Below are 8469 nucleotides of genomic sequence, written 5' to 3'. Positions count from 1 at the left end.
CTCTGAAATATTATTCATTTGTTTTCATGTTCATTACCTTCACCGCACCCCCCCCCCCACTCCCAGTCAAGTTCATTCTTCATGGTCTATCTTGCTCACTTAAGGATTTATTTCCTGCACAATGGGCTGAATGAAGAACTCCCTTGCAAAGAGTAAGTGCAAAGCAGATATCAAACAGTGAGAACATCACGTTCCTTTGGGTTCGGCAATTCTAACATTCCAACTTGTAGAAAAGAGCTAGTTCTTCAGTGGGAAAGTGAGAAGCAAGACTGGCTCTCGGGGGATCGGAACAGGTGAAAGCAACCCACTCCTGTCCCTCCTCTCTTGTCCCCCAGCCTCAGCTCCACTCAACTGGGTTGGGGGTGGGGGGGGGGGCGGTGCGGGTAGAAAGCTTCTCCAGCCGCAAAAGAGAGCCGTGCGCTCAGATGCTCCTCCGCAGGCCGCGTCTAGCTGCGCTCACAAGCCGAGCTCAGCCCGGGCGGTGGGTGGGAAGAAACAGGGAGGGGAAGGTCTGGGGGTGTGAGGGTGGAGCGGAGCCCGGCCCTGCGATCCGGCCCGGGTTTTGCATGCCACCCACTCGCCCGCTCGGCCGCGGAGAATTCCATAATCACAGCGGGCGAGAGCGGAGACTGGGAGCGAAAAATCCGGGATCCGGCAACTTTGGGCAGCGCATGCGCGCCCGCGGCGCTCCATCCCAAACACACACACATTTTTCCCCCGGACTTGGAAAGTCACCCAAAGCCGCCCCAAGTGCAGGTAAGAGACTCGGCGCTCCCTCCGCCGCGGCTCCCCCACGCCCCTCAGCTCCGGGGGCCTCCCGGGGTGCTTCCCCGCCTCGCCCCCTGTCCCGGTGCAGCCCCCCACCCCCGAGGCTGCCGCTTGCAGCAGGGAGCGGGCGAGCGAGCGAGCGAGCCAGCCAGCCAGCCAGCCTGCCTGCGCGCGGCGGCTGCCACCCAACTCCGGCAGTGCGGGAGGCAGGGGGCACGGAGGGCTGGCATCCGGGCGCGGGGCGGCGCGTCGCCCGCCGCGGCCAGGGGAATGCCCAGCGCGCGGCTCCGGGGGAGGGGAGGGCTGCTGCTCCGGGGGGTCACCTACTCCAGCTGAGGGGGCGGCGGGGTAGGGGAGAAGAGGGGGAGGTGCCAGGCGTGAGTGCAGGACTTTACAAATAGGGTGGGGGCGTCCCCCGCGCTGCAGGCTCGGGGCGGGGGGGCAGGTGCTCGCCAGTACCGGGTAATCACTCCTTCCCCTTGCGTCCCCCCCCCCACCCCGGCTGCAGGGGTTCGTGCGCTCGCCAGGGCAGAGAAGGAGGCAGGGGTGAGGGGTGCCTGGGGTGACTTTGCAAGACTTTGCCCAGGGGAAGGGGTGGGTGGGGAACCCCTCCAGCCGACTCTTGTGCCCCAATACCAGGGTGTAGGTGTTACCGGCAGAGGTAGGCAGTGTTCACTTAGGCGCGGGGTGCCAAGGGGTGCCTCCGGGTGGGAAAACGAAGGCAGTGGGTTGCTTGGCTGGGGGGAGCGGCGCCCCCTTTTTCATTTGTGCCTGGGAAGTTTGTCTCAAGTGCGCTGCTTCGGGCGCGGCAAGTGGCGCTCCTCACTCCCCCCACCCCCACCCCAGCGTCCCCGGGCGCAGGACTGGCAGTGCTGGGCACAGGGAGCCGGGGCACCGGCTTAGGGCCGTGCGGCTGTCCGCCGGCGGCCGCCTGGGTCCGGGGAAAAGTTCCGGGGACTTGCCGCGGTTGTTGTGTGCGCCGGGAGAGAAGTTGCGCCCGGGGATGTGGGACGTTGGGCTGGCGGGCCGGCAGGCGGGTGGAGCGGTGCGCTCCCAGGGGGCTTGGCCGCGGTGGGCGAGGGTCTGGCGGGGTCTGTGCCCCCAGGGTGGGCTGAGGGTGACCTCGGGGCTTAGCAGTTGGGGAAAAGAAAACCCTAAATCTAGGGACGCACGGCTGAAAGAGGCACGAGTTGGAGGACAGAGAAGAGTAGCTCGTTAGGGGAGCAGGAGGGCACCAAAGGGGAGAGGGCCGGACCACCCGGTCACTTGGGGTCGACCTTCAGGGCAAAGGAGCGCGTGGTGGCTGGCAGAGGAGTGTCGCGAAGCGGGGCTCCAGGGGGCGCGCGGGAATGGGGTATATCGGGTCGGACAGACTGTCAGGGAGCTCCCGGGGCAGGGGGCCGAGTCGTGCGCCCGGGGTGAGCCGGCCGGGCGGAGCGGCGGCCGGTTTATTTTTACTCGGTGGCATTTGCAGAATGTGCAGCTGATGGCCGTCGGCCGCCAGGAAGTTTTGCTTTCTGTTCTTTCTCTCTTTCCGAAGCCAGCGCGGCCGGGAGCGGGCGGGCCGGGGAGCCGGGCCTGGGAGGGGAGGGGGCGGCCGCTCGGGTGGCAAGGTGCGGGCAAGGGGCGCGCTGGGGCGGCGGGCGGGGGCTGGCGGGCAAGGGTGGCGAGCGGCGCTGGGTCTCTGCGGAGCATTTGGGCGAATGTCTGTCCCCAGCGTTGGGAGCTTCTCGGCGAGGGGAACAGGTGTATGCGCCGTCAATCACAGCGGGAGGGACACTTTGGGGGCGTAGATTAAGATAATAATAATAGATTTTTCTCTAGGGGGTGGGCGCAGATTCTTCTTCCAAGTCGTTCCCGACCCAGGTCCGAAGTTGGGGGCGGAGAAGAGTGCCGAGGGAGGCAGGGGGCTGCTTCTCCCTCTCCACAAGTTCTTCCGGACCCAGACTCAGCTTGAGAAGCGGGCCCTGGGTGCGGCGAGGACCTCCTTCCAGTCACGCTGGGGAGGGTGCGGGTGCGTGTGCGGGTGCGTATGATTTGTCCACCAGGGAAGCAGCGAAAACAAGCCTGGAGCTCCCCCAAACCCAGCTGGATCGAGGGGGGTTGTTCGTCGCTGCCCCGGCGGAGTCTGGGGGCACGACCTCCAGACTGTGTGGTTGTCCCGCCAACACCCGGTAGACTCAAAGAGATGGGGGCGGCGAGGGGAGAAAGGCCAGGGTAGTCGCGGAGCAAAGTTGGGAAATTTAGGACGTCTCTAAGCTGGTACAAGCGCGCGGTAAGAGCGCGCGAGGGTACTGGAAAACAGATCGCCGGGTAAATTGGTGCCCCCCCCCCTCCCCGCGGCGCGCGCGCGCGCGCACACACACACACACACACACACACACACACACACACACGAACACCACACACACGTCGCCGTCCTAAAGGGAGCTGTCCGGGCTGAGCAGGAGCAGCTGCGCCGGGCGTGGTGAGGGGGGTAGTTGGTCCCCGGGGGCTGCGCCCGGGCTGCGCTCCACGTGCCCAGAGGGGGCGCTGGGCCGTTCGGCGCCCGAGCGCAAAGCTCCGGGTTTGCGCCTCGGAGGCGGCCAGGAGGTGCGTCCCGGGCCATCTCCGGCGACTCGCGCTGCCTCCCCCGACGCCAGTGGCTTTCCCACTTCCTAAACTTCGGCTTTGTGGTTTGCTCTTCACTGGAGCTCTCAGACCCTCTGCAGGGCAGGGTGGGGAACTTTTCCCTTCCCGGCGGCCGCCACCGTCTCTCTCTCCGGAATCCCGCGAGCTAGAGAGATTGCCCCCCGCCCCCATCTTGTTAGCCACCTTAGAGGCGGTTAACGAGAGTTTATGGGGAATATTGTTGAACTTCAGTAATCAGGTTTCCAGCGATCTTATGCCTCCTGTTTAATTTATTAGACTAGTTATTTATTCTGTTGATGATAATCTGTTGCTGGTTTCTATGGAGATGTTAAACTGATCTCTTTCAGAAATCAAACTCCATATGCACTAAAACGTTTAAAGGGGCAGTGCCTCTCTCTCTCTCTCTCTCTCTCTCTCTCTCTCTCTCTCTCTCTCTCTCTCCCCCTCTCTTTTTGATTTTTGTTTTTAGACTTTGCACCTTGCAGACACTTCGAGTCTTTCCCTGAGTCTCAGTGCTTTTTATTTCCTTCTTACGAAGGAGAGGAGCCGGGAGACTCGCGCTTTGTGGCAAGTACAGTTTATTATGGCTAGAAGAGAGCGAAGGCTTTGATGCCTAAGTTGCATCATCATTTAAAACAGATCATTTCACCGCCCCCCCTTCCCCATCTTATAAGAGCAAAATTCTTTCAAGATCAAAGAGTCCAATCTAAAAACACACACACACACACACACAAAAACAACTATTGTTAAAAAAAATAGAAAGTCAAATGTAAACCTCTCCTTTATATCTGTTCCCCTGTGTTTAAAGAATTTTTTTAGTGAGAAAAACAAAACTTGTAGCTCAGCTAATTTTTCATACTTATTAATAGTTTATCTGCCCCCCCCCCTTTTAATTTAAAAAGAAGTTCAAAGTTAGATTTCTCTGCCTGTGGGGGTTGAGGTATATTTGCTTCTCTTTTAGATCCTGACCATCTGTTTTTGGAAAATTAGCCTCTGGGAAGAGGGGGAAAGTTTTTACTCAAACTTAATGGAGTACTTAAAAAAAATTTTTTTTAATACCCAAATATTTTGCAGTCCTAATTTCTCCACTTTTGGGGGGAATATCAGTAACCTCTGTCTTGTGTATGAGAGCATATCAACTTTTTCTCTTTTTCTCCTCCTCTCCTCAGGTATTTTTCTGTAGACTTTGGGGGGTGGGGAGGAGGGTACAGTGAATTAAGAAAGTAAGGCAGAAAAAAATTATCTTGGTTTGTGACACTCTGAAAAATTGCAAACCTACTCTGAACTCAGATATTTATCACGCTGACAGATATGATACAAAGCGATTGCATTTCCTAATGATCCTCTGGGACGAAGTTGTAGGTAAAACCATTTAATGCATTTTTAATTTTAAAGTAAGGCCTGGGTTCCATTTTCTTGGAGGTGGGGGGAGTGGATGTCCCTCTCTAGAGCTGATGCTTTCTGAGTATACTGTTTGGCTTTTGCAAGTAGAATCCCCCACCTCCACCCCTTCCCATCTCCATTTACTTTGGGGAGGGGTGAGCCACACACAGGGCATTTGGCTTTCATAAATAAATTTATATCTGGCCAGAAGGTCCAAAACTAAATAAGAGCACACTTAAAAAAAAAAGAGAGAGAGAGAGAGAGAAGAAAAAACAAACCTCAGACTCCACCCCTGCTATAGGAAATAAAACAGAGGCTATACTTGACTTTTTCCCCCCTCTCATGCCATCCTGGTTCTCTTTTACATTATTTTCTTTTGGAAGGGAGTGGAGTGGTTGTTGCTTCTCAGCTCAGAGGAGAGAGGAGCCATTCTTGCTATTTCCCCCTTTGCTATATTTTAAAAATTTGTTTGATTTGGATTGCAAACAGAACAGGCTTACGGGAGAAAAGAGCACACTGTGGCTTTAAACTCAGGAGTTTGCATATTCTCCTTGTATCTTTCCCCTTTGCTAATTATTGTGTTGTTTTCAGAGCAAATATGTCATATCCATGGCGACCGGGCAGGTTTATTGTCTTTCTGAAGCAATAGCTCACATAAGTAATTAATGACTTTCTTTTTTTTCCTCTGGCTTAGGTTAAACAGATCATTCAAGGAAAGTCATATCTCTCTCTTCTCTCTTCTCTCTCTCTCTCTCTCTCTTTTTTTTTTTTTAGCCCAGTGACATAAGAACATGAGTTAGAACAAGAAAATACTTTAACCAAGAAGTCAACAGCTTATTTTCCCCCATTTCTTTTAAAAGCTGAAGTGTCAGCTTCCAGACATATGAGGCTGTCAGTCTGGCAGCCGTGAGCAGTGCAGTTGGAAATCCATTTGAAGGTTGTGCGGAAGGCGAAGTGTTGGCGTGGGGGGGAGTAACCTGAAGGAATTTGCTTTGGAGGTAAGGGGGAAGCACTCCAAAATGAGTATTTCTCCTGTATTTAGCAGAATTTAATTAAATTGTTTACAGGAAAGAATTAATGAGTTGGTAGTAATGTGTGTTCCCCCCCCCTTCTTTTTCCCAGTCTAGTTAATTGGAAAGACAAAGTTTTTCTTTTTTGATTCACCTTGAGCTTCAGCTTTCTCCAGCCTTTGTCTCAAGTGTTTTTTTCCTGGAAAAGTACCTTTTGGAATCCCCTCTGGTTTAGTATTTCCAGAATTATAGCAAAGGGGTTGTTTTTTTCCCTTAGCCGTACAACCTAAAGCTGATTTCTGCTTCTCAGGAATCCACTGTGATGATTGACGATGACCTGGATTTTTTTTTTCACTTATTTTTGAAGGGGATGGCTCTGTGAGGATGTAAAATTATACAGCCAGCGTATCTCCCTTCTGTATTAAGTGACAGTGTTGGGGAAGGTGTAAGAAATGTTTTCCTTTTTTTTTTTTTTAAATCACCATTTATGTTCCTCCCTTTTCAAGTGGACTTTTTGCTAATAAGAAGTCTTAGGATGTCATTCCTTAACTTTAGAAAGATACTAGATGTCCAACTGATACTCTCTTTTGCTCCCCACCCCCCCACCCCCCCCCACCCCCCGCCAACAGGCAGGCATTAATTAAGCACACTTATACTCTGTTCTCCATCTTTTTGAAATTCCACGTATTCCTAAGGTTTTGTGTGTGTCCTTAAAAAAGGGGAATGAGATAAAGAGAAAAGCATTTCTATTATATTTATACTCGGACACAATGAAGAAGGATATTCTCCCCCACCCCCCCACCCCTCCATTTGAAGTAAGTTAAAAAAGGCTGTGAGTCAACTGAATGAATCTTTAGGCTTTTGGCATTAAAAATAAAAATATAAAGCAGAAGAGAGATTTCTTTGGTATCTGATTTCTGAAGAGGAGAAGAGAAGGCCAGGCGAGTCTGGTGCTGAGACTCCAGCGGAGTGGTAATTGAGCCCGTAACCTCTTGATGTCTATATCAGAAAAACAGACATGAGCAGAGCGAACCGAGGAGAGGCAAACAAGCCTTGTAAAGGAGGGAGCTCAAGGGGAGATTCAGAGAGAGAGAGAGATTTAATTTATAGACATTTTAAAAACTGTAATTTCATTAGGATCTGTTCTTCCCCTTCTCTGAAGGGCAGCCCGGCAGACCGATCAGGCGGTCCCTTTGCTGGGATGCACGGAGGGGTTTGGTGGGCGCGAACTTGGGCATTCGTGGAGGCTGGCGGGCTCGTTTGCTTGTTGCCTATTTTCCAATGGCTTCCTTATTTGGGAATTAAAAAGTCCCGAATAGCGAAAAGTTAACCATGGCTTCTGGCCGCCTGGTGATCTCCCCTGTGGGTGTCGACGCCGTGCCTCAAGCGGGTCTGTCTCCTGCCCGGCCTTTGGCACCTGTGTGTCTTCAATCTGTCGCTGGGCTGCCCGTGGTTCCAGATGCAGGAAGCCACTGGGGATGGAGGGGGGGGGGTGCCCCATCTCTGCCCCCCGACTCAAGTTCACCAAGTTAAGTTGCTGTGGTGCTGAGGCCACCGTGTGGGTTGGGGGTGGGGGGGGGAGCTAACGCCTGTCATAAATTCTGCAAAAATTAATCAACCGTTTAAGAGCCTGCACGTTAACGAGGTTGTGTGGGCAAGCCGGGCCCCTTCTACAGTTCTCCCTGCTCAAAGTCCAGCAGAGTGAGGGGTGGTCTGGAGGGTGGGGAAGAGAAGGGGGAGTTTTTTTTTTTTAAATCTGAATAATTGAGAACAACTAGGGAGAGGGAAGAAGAGAGAGGGGTTTATTGAATATAAATCCTCAAGTGCCCTTGTTCCATATTGTTGGAATTTTTTTTTTTTCCTTTTGGTCTGGATTTGTCCTGTGTGTCTTTGGTGGAAAAGACACGTAGAGAAAGAGAGCCAAGGAGGGGGGTGGGGAGAGAGAGGGAAGGATAGAGAAGAGAGAGAGAGAGAGAGAGACGTGTGGCTCCTTCGGAACTCATTATCATTCTTAATAAGCCTTAAGGAATAAAGAAGAGAGAGCATTGAGTGTAAATGCTGGGTAATCCTAACACTTCTCAAGGTGAGAGGAGTCTTGAGGACACAGAGAAAAGAGAGAGCAGAGAAGGGGGGGCATGCAGTCCTGGGGGAGTGGCAGGCCCAGGGTTTGGGAGGCTCTGCAGGAGACCTGGAGGCTGGGGTGGCGGGGGTGGGGGGGTGCCCATAGAAGCCCAGACCAGACGGTTGTCTGAGATGACACTGGGATCTCCAGGAGAGGGTGACTAGCTAGGATAAGGGAAGCATCTGCCTTGGGTCGGCCCTGCCTTGGGTTGCGACGGGGAGCAGGTGCCACAGGGCCTTTGCTCCCTCCTGGGCACCGTCTCCCCGGCAGGCTCAGCTCCTGTCCGCCCCCCAACCCCCCTCCACCCTGGCCTCAGGTTCCTAGAGAAGGTCTGGGGGGTGGATGGCTTGTCCCGCTCCCTTGGGCTCCCCTGCATTGTCCGCTCTGGTAAGCCGGAGGGACAGAGCGGCGGCCAGAGCTCAGCTCCGGACACTAGGTGGCTTAGAGGATCTTCGAGGTTTTTCAAGACGAGCAGCCGCTGGCTTCCTCTCTCCTCCCCGCTGGTGGCCTCTGCCGGGCCTGTCCTCTGCCGGGCCTGCGGGCAGCCCTGGCAGG

General features: G+C 54.0%; 1 protein-coding gene across 1 annotated transcript in view; it reads left to right on the top strand.

The window, feature by feature from the left end:
- The first annotated feature begins 595 nt into the window (after positions 1 to 595).
- Positions 596 to 8469, top strand: part of CASZ1 (castor zinc finger 1) — a 149073-nt gene continuing 141199 nt past the window's right edge. Inside the window, exon 1 of the mRNA XM_045035074.1 lies at positions 596 to 756. The gene's annotated coding sequence lies outside the window, so the exon portion shown is untranslated. The remainder of the gene's footprint in view (positions 757 to 8469) is intronic.

Source organism: Felis catus, chromosome C1 (assembly GCF_018350175.1).
Source record: "Felis catus isolate Fca126 chromosome C1, F.catus_Fca126_mat1.0, whole genome shotgun sequence".
NCBI lineage: Eukaryota > Metazoa > Chordata > Mammalia > Carnivora > Felidae > Felis > Felis catus.
Note: the sequence above shows the minus strand (reverse complement) of the source record. Positions and strands in the feature narration are given on the sequence as shown.